Consider the following 11,758-nt stretch of genomic DNA (forward strand, 5'->3'; position numbering starts at 1 on the left):
ATGTTTCCACAAGGAGGAAATGTATTCAACTCAAAAAAAAAAAACAGAGATGACAAACATGCAGCCATATCATCCACAGCTTTTTCAACTGTGACTTCAGCCAAAGACTAATAACTCTTCCCTACTTGCTGTTTATTTTAACAATTTACACAATAACGGAGTCTATACTGGTCACATTCTTCATGAAACAGAACAGCCCATATCTGCAGCTGTCAGAGTGAAAAAGGAAGCGCTCTGCTACTTGCTGATCCCTTGTTCCTCAAAAAAAAAAAAAAAAAAAAAAAAAAAAGCACCATCTCCTTGCTCTCAAATTTCGAACCCTAGCCTTCAACGCTTCAGTAATTGTAAATGTAATACACACTGAAGATAACAGCTTGTAGGAGGAAGAGCACCATTAGTAACTATGCATTGCTCATGCTAACATGCTGATCAGCATTATATCACATAATTTTCAGCCAGTTTCCTGCTTCGAGCATAGTCAGGTTTGGCTGTTCTTAAAAGCAAAAAATTGGCTTCATTCTAGATCTTTAAAAAAATAATAACATAGCATAAAAAGTCATTAATTCTGCATCATGCTAAGGGAGGACTCAATGCAGCAGCACGTTGTGCCTGGTCTTCCCACTCACATCTACTACTACATCTCAAAAAAAGAAAGAAAGAAAGAAAGAAAGAAAGAAAGAAAGAAAGAAAGAAAGAAAGAAAGAAAGAAAGAAAGAAAGAAAAATAGGGTTAGAATAATAAATAGGTAGAAAAATGTGTTCATTTTCAGATTTGGTAGAAGGGAAGACATTTGGTGCTGAAACAACTATAAACTAGGAATGCATCTATAAAAATGGTTATTTTTGAATATTTCAATATAATTTAAAGCAATAAGACATTTTATTTTGATAACTAAACAGAAATGCTTTTATTATTACTTTTTCTTGCACTAACTTGCAAACTGTATTTATTTAGTGTTTTCAATAAAACAACTGAAGTATTTACAGATAAACATCACTTAAATAATAACGTCATAGCGACTTGTTGATTCTACCCATTGTGCCAACCCTGATGAGGCCCTGTCCGAACAGCTCTGGTGGCAGAGAGCAGAAGAAGCGTCTGTTTAACCATTGTGTAACCATTTGGTGAACTCTTCAGTGAATGCGGGAGCGAAGAAGATTTTTAAGCTGTTCAAAACTACTTTACTAAAACTACCATCCACAACGGCTTTAACAGCCAGGACAGCTGGCTAGCACTCTTGTTTATGTCAGTAATGAATGTAACTGAAAGCCTGATAAGCTAGCCAGCAATCTAAAGAAATAATAAACTTATCTGGACTGAACCTGGAGATAGAACTGACACTGTCACTTGGAACTGCAAGAGTCCTGCAAGCTGTGCCAAATCAAAAAGGCCAACGTGCAGAGCTGGCAGCTACGCTAATATTTCACTTGATAAGTGTTTGTTTCCTCACAGAAGTGACGGGGTTCATAAAAGTGGTAAACGTGCTTGTTATTCGAATGGCTTTTCAATTTTCACATATTTTAATTATCAAATTTATTGTATATTATCAAATATTTGTTGGAACCCTATCATTGGGGAAATTTGGGGGAGAGTACACAGATCGGTCAGTCAAATCACAAACAAATTACATTACCGGACATCCTTTGGTAAACAAAAGCGGCTCAGATAAGGCGATAGATTGATGACGAGATAAATTTATAAATGGAATACAAACGTTTGGCAGTGTTGCCTAACAGGGATAGACAATATCCTAATTCTAAAGATGTCTACAAATAATTAGCACAATATTTTCTAGTTTAAAATAAATAAATAAATAAATAAAATGATCACTAATACCCCCCCCCCCCCCCCCCCAAAAAAAATGCAGTCTGCAGGAGCTTTGACCTTCTTTCTATTCTATTTGAGTCAAAATCTTTAATAAAACTCACACATCGCCGCTGTCAGAAGAAAACCTTGTATCTCCAAATTGCAAGCTTTACAGAAGGAAAAAACCTAATTTACTTTCAATGTAAGTCAATAGAACGTGAGCCGGCACACTTCTTAAAAGTGAAGCCCAGTTTCCCAACATATTTCTCAAGCTCTTTAATTATCTCTCAGTTCTTTTACCAAAACCACAATTATAACTTTTTCCACATCGCCCTCAGGTTAACTATCCATCATTAACAATATCCGATTATATTGCCTTATCGCCAGGCCTACTGCCAAGCGAGCACTCCGTCTAGTAGCATATATTTGACGTTCACTAGTTACCAGTGTTATCTTGCTTATTGCAGAACTGTCTCAGCTACAGCATTGGCAGCAGTGACGTTTCCATCGACAGTATCTGCTCCGCAAAAGTCCATAATTAGACTTATCCAGTTACCGGATCCAGATTTCTGTTTAAAATCCATCCAGATTTGATGTCCATCAAAATCCTTCTCGTTTTTAAAACAAGTCGTTATCTGATACATCAAATGGTGTATTTTTGTTCATGTTCAAGTTACTGACAGCCAACCACTTTTACCTCTTTACAGCCTTTCAGCGATTAAGACTCTCTGCACACCCTTCAAGAGAACTGCAATGCTAAACTAGTGACTCGCAAAACACTTTACTGCTCTGCATCGTTTTGGTTCAAGGAAACCTCAACCACTATCTCCATCTCTGAAACTTTACCGTACTTTTTTTTCCTTTTTCTTTTTTTAAATAAAGTTTAGTAGGCTAGGCAAATGATCAAGGCTGTCTGATTGCATGACTGACCTCATTTCACTTTAACCCTCTAAAAAAAGGAAGTTAAGTTCGGGTGTGAACTGAACTGAACTGAACTGAACTGAATGGATGAGAAGTAAGCATTCCATAAGCTCTGCACATTAAGTCTGCCTCAATACTTTGCAATAGTGGCGTTTTTTATTTTATTGTTGCACACTTTATCTTATTGCTGACGTTCATTAATAAACAAACAATGTCCTCAGAGCACACACAGTACTGTCCACGTCATATCAAAAAACTAAAAAAACTATTTAATGCACAATTACAGGCCAATGGGTTTTCACCAATTGACAAAAAGCTACTAAACGTCAAAGGTGGTGCAAAATGAAAGTGCAACACCCAATCAAGTAAAATAGTTCTATGTGAACTTAGAATTGCATTGGTAAATAAGGATTGCCACAACAAAGAGGTACTAATTACATCACAGTATAAAAATACGCACCCATGGGACAGACTCGCCCCACAGAGGAAACATGAGAGAAGTGATAAAGCTCAGGCATGGTCCTGTGTGAGGCCTGTGTTCCTACATGCCTCTGTACAGAGAAGAAGCCCATGACACTACGTATGAGACTTAAAAGCTGTTTTAAAAAAATAAATAAATAAAATTTCTCCATAATTAAACATGTGTCTAATCTCTCTGGCCTGAGTGGCTGCCTCGAAATTATTTCATGACATCTCCAAGGTTTTCATGCTAATCATGTTTAGCACAACTAGGCCTGGGCGATAGGGCGACAAAAACAGATGTCGGTGATGATAAACAAGTACCCCGATGATGATGCTTCAAAGACAACTTCATCAACTTGCTAAATAAAAGGTACAGTGCAGTGAAAAGTATTTGCCCCCTCCAGCTCTGGTCTATTTTTGGATGTTTGTCACATTACAGTTTCAGAACCTCATACAAAATGTAATGTAGGACAGTGAGATCGAGAGAAAAAACTGTCACTGTCAAGCACTGTGAAGGTGAAAAAAAGTTTTGCAACACCTACATTGCTCTTCTGCTTCAGTTCAACATCTTTAACCCAACTGCACTTGAGCTTCAGATCACAGACTGACGACCGGACATTCCCCTGCAGGATTTTCTGGTACAGAGCAGAATTTATGGTTCTGGCAACTTGTCCAGGCCATGAAGCAGTAAAATGTCCCCACACCAACACACTACCACCACCATGTTTTAACTGATGGTATGGCATTGCGGAATGCTGTGTTAGCCTAATGCCAGAAGTAAAAAGGACCCCCCATCTTTCAAAAAAGCTCCACTTTCCACACATCAGTCTGCAGAACAACACAGTTTCTTTTGGGAAATGTGAGACAAGCCTAAATGTTCCTCTTGGATAGCAGTGGTTTTCACCTTGCAACTCTCCAATAGGAACCATTTTTGCTCAATGTCTTTCTAAGGGTAAAATCATAAACACTGACCTTATCTGAGGTGAGCAAGGCCTGCACTTCCTAAAATGTTTTGTCTAGGTTCTTTCATGACCTCCTAGTTTAGTCATCATGGTGCACTTGGAGGACTTTTGGTAGGCCAGCCACTTCTGGAAAGTTCCTACCATTTCACGTTTTCTCCATTTGGAGATAATAGCTCTTGAATCAGTTTGCTGGAGGAACCTGCCTTAGAATTGGCTTCATAATCCTTTCTAGACTGATGTATTTCAATCTTTCACAACTCCTCCAGAATTTCTTTTGATTAGGGCTAGAGGTGGGAATGTCTAGGCACCTCACAATTCAATTACGATTTAGAGATCCAAGATTTGATTATAAAACTATTATCAATGCTTCTTGATGCATTTTTTTATATATAGGATTTCTATTTTCTCACTGTGTCATGACTTAGTCATTAAAGCAAAGTATTTGTAATGATCCATAATGAATTTCCTTTTTACTTTATCTCGACTCTAAAGTGTGGAACATGGTGCGAAAGCCCTGGTTTTCAATGCCTGAAAACAAACAAATACTTGGCAATAACAGTTGTGATAGAGTTTGTAATTCACTTCCGAGTTGGGTGGAAGCTTTCTGCTATTTGGCAGCAAGGACAACCAGTTCGAAAATGGGCGGAAACATGTAATATGGTTTCTCACGTTTGTCGTTTCCAAAATATTTTAGTTTAGTGTGACACAATTTGCATATAGTATGACTTTAAGTCCCTTTTCCCCTGCTGTGCAGGCTGCAGGTCACCTAGCAATGCAGTCTCACTGAGCTAGTAGCTAACAACAAGGCAAAGAGAGAGATTTAAGATGAACATCTGGGGACAAATGGACTTATTTGCATTTATAAACACTGCAGTTGGTTACCTGGTACGTTAAATCTGCAACGGGATGCTATCAAACACTAAAATGTTGCAAAGATGAAGTTGGCCTTTTCCCGTTCCACCTTCAATGGTGCCATATTTACATTCTGGCATTTAAGGAGGAACAGGAAATTTGAACAAGAAGCTGGAGAATGAGAAGTGACTTCAGCCTCGTAAAACAGCCAAATATTGAGAGACATTTTACAAGAAACATTAGTTCTGAAGAAAAGTTTTCTGGTCTGTGTTTTTGTTCATATTTTTTAGCCTATACTAGGACATCAACACTTACTGAGAAATATTGGAAAAATAAATGTTGTGGTTCCCAAGGAGGTTTGATTTTTGTTAAAAGGACAAAAAGGCTCTTCTTAACATTTGGGTTGTCGATTCCTGACTTAACCTTGCGTTTAATGTAGAGGGTGCCGGTCGGGTTTCTCGCTCATTCCCTTGTGTTTTGTTATGTGCCACTACAGAGTGTCCGGACGCTGCACTTCCAAGCTCCACCTTTTGCGTTCCAGCAACATTAAAAATAAAAGTGATAGTTATAAATTAAAATTTAGAAAATCTATTTTTTTACATCGGTGAATCGATTCAGAATTGTCCACATCACAATGCATCTAAGAATCAATGAAAAGCAATTTCGTATAAGAGAAAAATTTACAGTTTGCCTTAATCCTGAGTTCATGCACCATTAAAATTCCTAAAGAATGTCAAGACTTTTTAATTAATCTAACACAGTCTTTGACATTTGTATCAACATGATAAACTTTAGGTGCAGATGGTCTTTTGATGAGCTACATTACAGTACTACACTGAAAACCTATGACACAACTTGCCTACATATTCTTAACGCTGCAGTTCACTCGGAAAAAACATCCTCCATGACACTTTCAGATTGTCTCTGCAGATTAAATTATAGACTTGTCTAAAAAAGGATCAATGATGAATCATTGCCATTGCAGTTTAGTCCAAGATTAGGCTTTATCCATGCCCAAGAAACTGGTCTTTAACACCACCCACATACAGCACTGAAGCGATGAGCTGTACAGTCCATCTGCTCCAGCCAGGCTGCCCTAAGCCTGACCTCTCTCAAGGCTATCAAGTGCATTTCTCAAACAATCATCATTACATGACACAGTGTGCTCAAAATAATACTCAATCGACCCTTTAACTACCACCATGGCACATAATCGCAGCCCTGGATGGTGTATAACTGTAGAATGAAATAACTACAGAGAGGAAAAAAAAAGAGAAAAATCACGAAAATCAACATTTAATTTATTGAATGTGTATTGCTTCTTAAAATGTTACATTGCCAGCAATATTGTTTTATTGCATCTATAATGGCAACTCATTCGAGAGTAACACAAAGAATAAACACTTTCATGGGGCGAGGTGGTTTTATTTTCCTTGTTTATTTATTATCTACTGAAATGCATGAAATAGTCTGTGCTTCATATGAATGATATACAAGTTAAGTACTGGTAGGCTGACACTTGACTTCACACATTGAAGCTGACTCATCATTTCCATGATGTATGAAGGCTTCATGAATCAGACACAGAGTGAACTACTGTATAATAAGTACAATGTCAACTGTAAATACAATGATTTTCCAATGTTAATTTTCAGCATTTTACCTACTGCACTAGATCCAACTAAACAGAAGAAATTATGTTCTCTTTGTAATGATATGTACAGTTACTATGTGTTATTTCAGTATGACTAATATCCACAACATGCTCATAAAAGCACAATGTGACTTCACTTCTTACAAAAAAAAAAAAACTGCTGTCATATTGCCGACCCCTAGGTTCACTCAGACAGGCTACAGCCAATGAGGCAATGAGACAACTCCCAAGGCATTGGTGAAACATATTTACTTAATGATTCAACACTTATTAACTGTATTATGATCATTTGTTGATTGTATGAATGTCACAACCAGTTACTACCAAAGTGACATTTAGCTTATAAAAGTATTTTGCTGAATATTTTTACTTTTCCATAATTCTGAGCTTTTGCACAAATAAACAAAACTTTATCTGGCCTCTTTGCACAGCCCACCAAAGGAGAGATCAGAAGCTGTGCTGTATGTGATGCAGGACCTAAACTTGAAACAGATATTTCCGCTGGGTGGTGCCAAATTGGACCAAAAGCTCCTCCCAAAAGAAAAATCCTTTCATGTAGGCTGTTCACGCTGCACAGACTCGCTGTGCTTCTCTCGCTCACATGCAGAAACTCAAACAACAAAAAACATGCAAGATCTACCCTGTATAAACTGCACTTCCTTCACAACACTGGCATTTTCACACCTCCCCTCCCACACGCACACACACACACACACACACACATTTTCCCCTTTCACACATCACATGTGCAGACACTAATCAGAAGTGTGAGTGCCAAGTCAACTGTGATAACTATTCAAGATTACAGATTTGCTCTAAACTAAATACCTGCTTTTTCAACCTTGTCTTCTTCTGAGTAACAGTAAACAGGAAGATGGGAAAACTGCAATGAGGATTTCAAGGAGATAATATCAGACTGTTTTGAAGCAGTGCCTGAGTGGGGAATGTGCTAAAGAAGCCCAAACATCCACAGGCCTCCTGACCCAAAACCCAGCTGCTAAAGCTGTCCTTGATTTTACCCATGACATCAACTATAAAAGAGCTCGGATTTTAAAGGGCCTAAATTCTGACATGACTTTCCTTTCTTGAAATTAAAGAGCCTAATGCACAACGTACTTCATGCAGTCCATATGTATGGAAACTAAACTATCAACACAGTCCGTTTAGAATTCACTATTTCTGTGATGTCACATAAATCCATCTCTTAGGCCTAGAGCAGCTCAGCTCTGACCACTCGCACCAAGTTATAGGGAGTGTTTCATCCTGCTCTTTGAATGAGGCATGTTACAGAGCAGCCAATCAGAACAAAGATTATTAACACATTAGTTTTAAATCAAATAACCGCCTGTTTAATGTGAGGAGATAAACAGAGGCTGGAAAACGGTCATGAAAAATTAATTACAACTAACGGTTCTGCTACATAAAACCACATAAATGTTGCAACTGGCCATTCAGCTTAATTGGAAAATAAAGCTGAAGAAAGTTGCAGGATATGGACTTTTATGGACAAAAGAACTGCAGGAACATTACAGGAATTCCCACTGGATTCCTATTAGACTAAGACGCCATGCAAACTTTATCATGTAGTGCAGGAAGATTACAGATTAAAATATCACAGATTAATACAGAAGTGTACATCTTGACACACACATTGTAGTCTGACAGGATGACACAGTTCCTTTTTAGCCATAAATAGTAATTCACTGCTCTCACAAATGAAATGCTGCAGTATTTAGTTCAACAGGAATTGGAAAATCGGGTTTTATGCTGTGATCAGCATTAAAGACGATACAGAATTCTCCAGACTCATCGTTTTCACACCACCACCACTGACCGGGCTTATAGACAACACTAATGAGTTACAATCCAAGCAACTAAGACATTCAAACTGCTTCTCATTCCTCAGTGAAACACCCATTCCTAACCAGACACCCATTCAGGAAGCGAGCAGCTGCAGTACTGCACTTTTTCATGGTCTCAGTGTGCACTGCTTTTTCATTTACATGCATTATTAACCAACCATGACTTCGCACTGACTGAAGTTAGCCAAGTAAGTGCCACTTTGGGGCTTTACCAACACAAAACTGTGGTTTTCGCTAACATATAAAGACTAAGAGCACAGCTACCACCAGAAACAAACCATGGGAGATCACTTAAAGAGCTTCATCGTAATTTCCAACGAAAGCAAAGCCCATTTCCCTTTTCGCCGCTCGTTTCTGTAGCTGAACTCCTGAGACGGACTCGTTCCCACCTCGTTCCCACCTGGCTTCACTGATCTCCACAAACCGCCGCACACACTCAGCAGGACACAGAGGCCTAACTCTGCTAACAGCGGCTCGCCCCAAAGATTACCACCGTGTGCTAATTAAGCAGCTACACTGCTTCTTTTCCCTAAAAAGCCTCTCGAGTGTATAACCGTGCCTGCAAAACTCCGAGAAAACAGTCATTAGAAGCGCAAAGGGTCGCGACGAGCACAAAAGCCAACACCCAAAGCCAGGGAGGAGGAAAACTTTTCGGCTGAGCCGACGCTAGCACAAGCTACCCACCCTTAGTTTCTGTGTTTTCCAGGGATAAGCTGCTCCGTTCGGGTCGTTTAACTGTCCATTTGCTGAAGTCGTCGCGAAGATATCTCAGCTCTGGTAGGCTGTCTGCCGTCTCAGCGCTCGCTGTATTCAGTAGTGAAACTTTCCTCAGTTCTGTGTCGCGCTGAAATCCTGCCTCTCGCCCGAAGCGCTGGCAGGCAGGCGGCCAGCTCATGTGGGAGTTCCCGTTCCTCTACTACAGGGAAACTCAACAGGAAAGTCCACAGGCGCACACGAAGCCCGGCCACCTGGGGGCGCGCACGGACCACCGCAGACAGCTCACACGACCGCTTGAAATCAAACTATAACATAAAAGCATCCCAAACCTAAAACTTCAAATATGAGTAGCAGCAAATGTAGGGCTGTAGAAAAATTAGTGTCTCTGAAATCGTGTTTTTCTACATGTGATTACTGCACTTCAGTCTTGTTGAGGGACAGGGCCTAGTAGTAGTAGTAGTGTGGTGTGTGATATGTGATGCTAAATGTGATGACACTAATCTTTCTCAAGCACTCTTTTGTCCACAGATAAGAGCAGAATTATGAAGAAGCTGCCCGAGACTCCTAACTTCTGTACCCAAACGGCTCCCTTTTGGACACATGCCTTACTGAGGAGCCTTATTTCACCAATGTATTAAACGTCCACTACATATAGTATGATATACGATAGTGGCATTTAGCTCTTTTGGAGGGCAAGTGTCCAGCACAGTCTTGCTCATACACATCTGATTCAATCAAACTATCAACTTCCAGATCGTGCACAGCACATTTGACTGCATTTATACAACTTGATTATATTTGTATACACTGACCAGCCACTTCACTTGTTTCTACACTCTATTCTTTCTCTATTTTATCTGGTTGAATTAACATATAGAATCACCACGTACAGACTGTAGTGCACCTGTTTCTCTGCATACTTTGTCAGCCCCCTTTCTTCCATGGTCAGGACCCCCACAGGACCACTACAGAGCAGGTATTATTTGCATGGTGGATCATTCTCAGCACTGCATGTGCGAGTAGTATGAGTGGATCAGACACAGCAGAGCTGCTGGAGTTTTTAAACACCTCAGTGTCACTGCTGGACTAAGAATAGTCCACCAACCAGAAATACGTAGTCCTGTCCAGTGGGCAGCGTCCTGTGACCACTGATGAAGGACTAGTGGATGTTTACAAGGTAGATGTTTCCAATGCCGTGGTCAGTGAGTGTACACAGTGTTTAAAAACTCCACGGCATGTTTACATGGCATGTTTCCAATGCCGTGGTCAGTGGATGGACACAGTGTTTAAAAACTCCAGCAGCACTGCTGTGTCTGATCCACTCACAACAGCACAGCACACATTATCACATCACCATGTCAGCGTCACTGCAGTGCTGGGAATGATCCACCATCCAAATAATACCTGCTCTGTGGGGGTCCTGACCATTGAAGAACAGGGTAAAAGGGGGCTAACAGAGTATGCAGAGAAACAGATGGACTACAGCCTGTAATTGCAAAACAACAGAGTGCTATTATATAGTAGATGGAGCTCAAAAAAAGGAAAAACAGTATAAATGAAAGGTAGTTAATGAACTGGCCAGCATTTGTGCAGCTTTTAATCTCATGCATGTACATCTGAAATATTTGCTATTGTCTACATATACACTATATAAACAAAAATATTTGGACACTAAGGATATTAAGCACATAGCCTTGCAATCTCAATAGACAAATACTGGCAATAGATGGGGTCGCAGTGATAAGCTCAGTGACTTTAAACATAGCACTGTCATAGGATGCCACCTCTGCCACAAGTCAGTTTGTGAAGTTTCCATCCTGTTAGATCTGCCACTGTCAACTATAAGTGCTATTATGTGAAATGGAAGCACCTAGAAGCAACAACAGCTTAGCCATAAAGTGGTAGACCATGCTAATTCAGAGAGTGGGGCTGCTGAGTGAATCTGTGGAATCACCCAGTAACAAGTTCCAAGTTGTCTCTCGAAGCAACATCAGCAAAAGAACTGCACATTAGAAGCTCACGAAATGGGTTCCCATAGCTGAGCAGCTACATACAAGACTAAGATTAAAACGTACAGTGCCAAACGAGAGGTGGGGAGCAGTGTAAAGCACCGCCACTGGACTCTGGAGCAGTGGAAACGCATTCTGTAAAGTGACAAATCACACTTCTCTATCTGCCAGTCTTATGTATGAGTCTGGGTTTGGCGAATGTCAGTAGAATGTTTCGTGCCTGACTGCATTGTGCAGCTGTAAAGTTTGGTGGAGAATGGGTGATGCTATGGGGTTGTTTTTCAGGGGTTGGCCTAGGCCCCTCAGTTCCAGTGAAGGGAAATCTTAATGCATACCAAGTCATTTTGGACAAGTCTGTGCAGCTTTGTGTGGATACTTTTTTCTGTTCCAGCATGACTGAGCACCAGTGCACAATGCATGGCTGGGTTTGGTGTGGAAGAACTTCAGTGTCTGACCTCACAAATGCACTTCTAGATGAAAGGGCAGAAATTCCCAAAGACACACTCCAAAATC

The 11,758-nt window shown here is 40.0% G+C and overlaps 1 protein-coding gene across 1 annotated transcript in view; it reads right to left on the reverse strand.

Annotated features, from left to right (window-relative positions):
* cyfip1 (cytoplasmic FMR1 interacting protein 1) overlaps positions 1-9,429 on the reverse strand; it is a 54,085-nt gene extending 44,656 nt beyond the window's left edge. Inside the window, exon 1 of the mRNA XM_017720651.2 lies at positions 9,204-9,429. The gene's annotated coding sequence lies outside the window, so the exon portion shown is untranslated. The remainder of the gene's footprint in view (positions 1-9,203) is intronic.
* Positions 9,430-11,758: the final 2,329 nt, after the last annotated feature.

Source organism: Pygocentrus nattereri, chromosome 26 (assembly GCF_015220715.1).
Source record: "Pygocentrus nattereri isolate fPygNat1 chromosome 26, fPygNat1.pri, whole genome shotgun sequence".
NCBI lineage: Eukaryota > Metazoa > Chordata > Actinopteri > Characiformes > Serrasalmidae > Pygocentrus > Pygocentrus nattereri.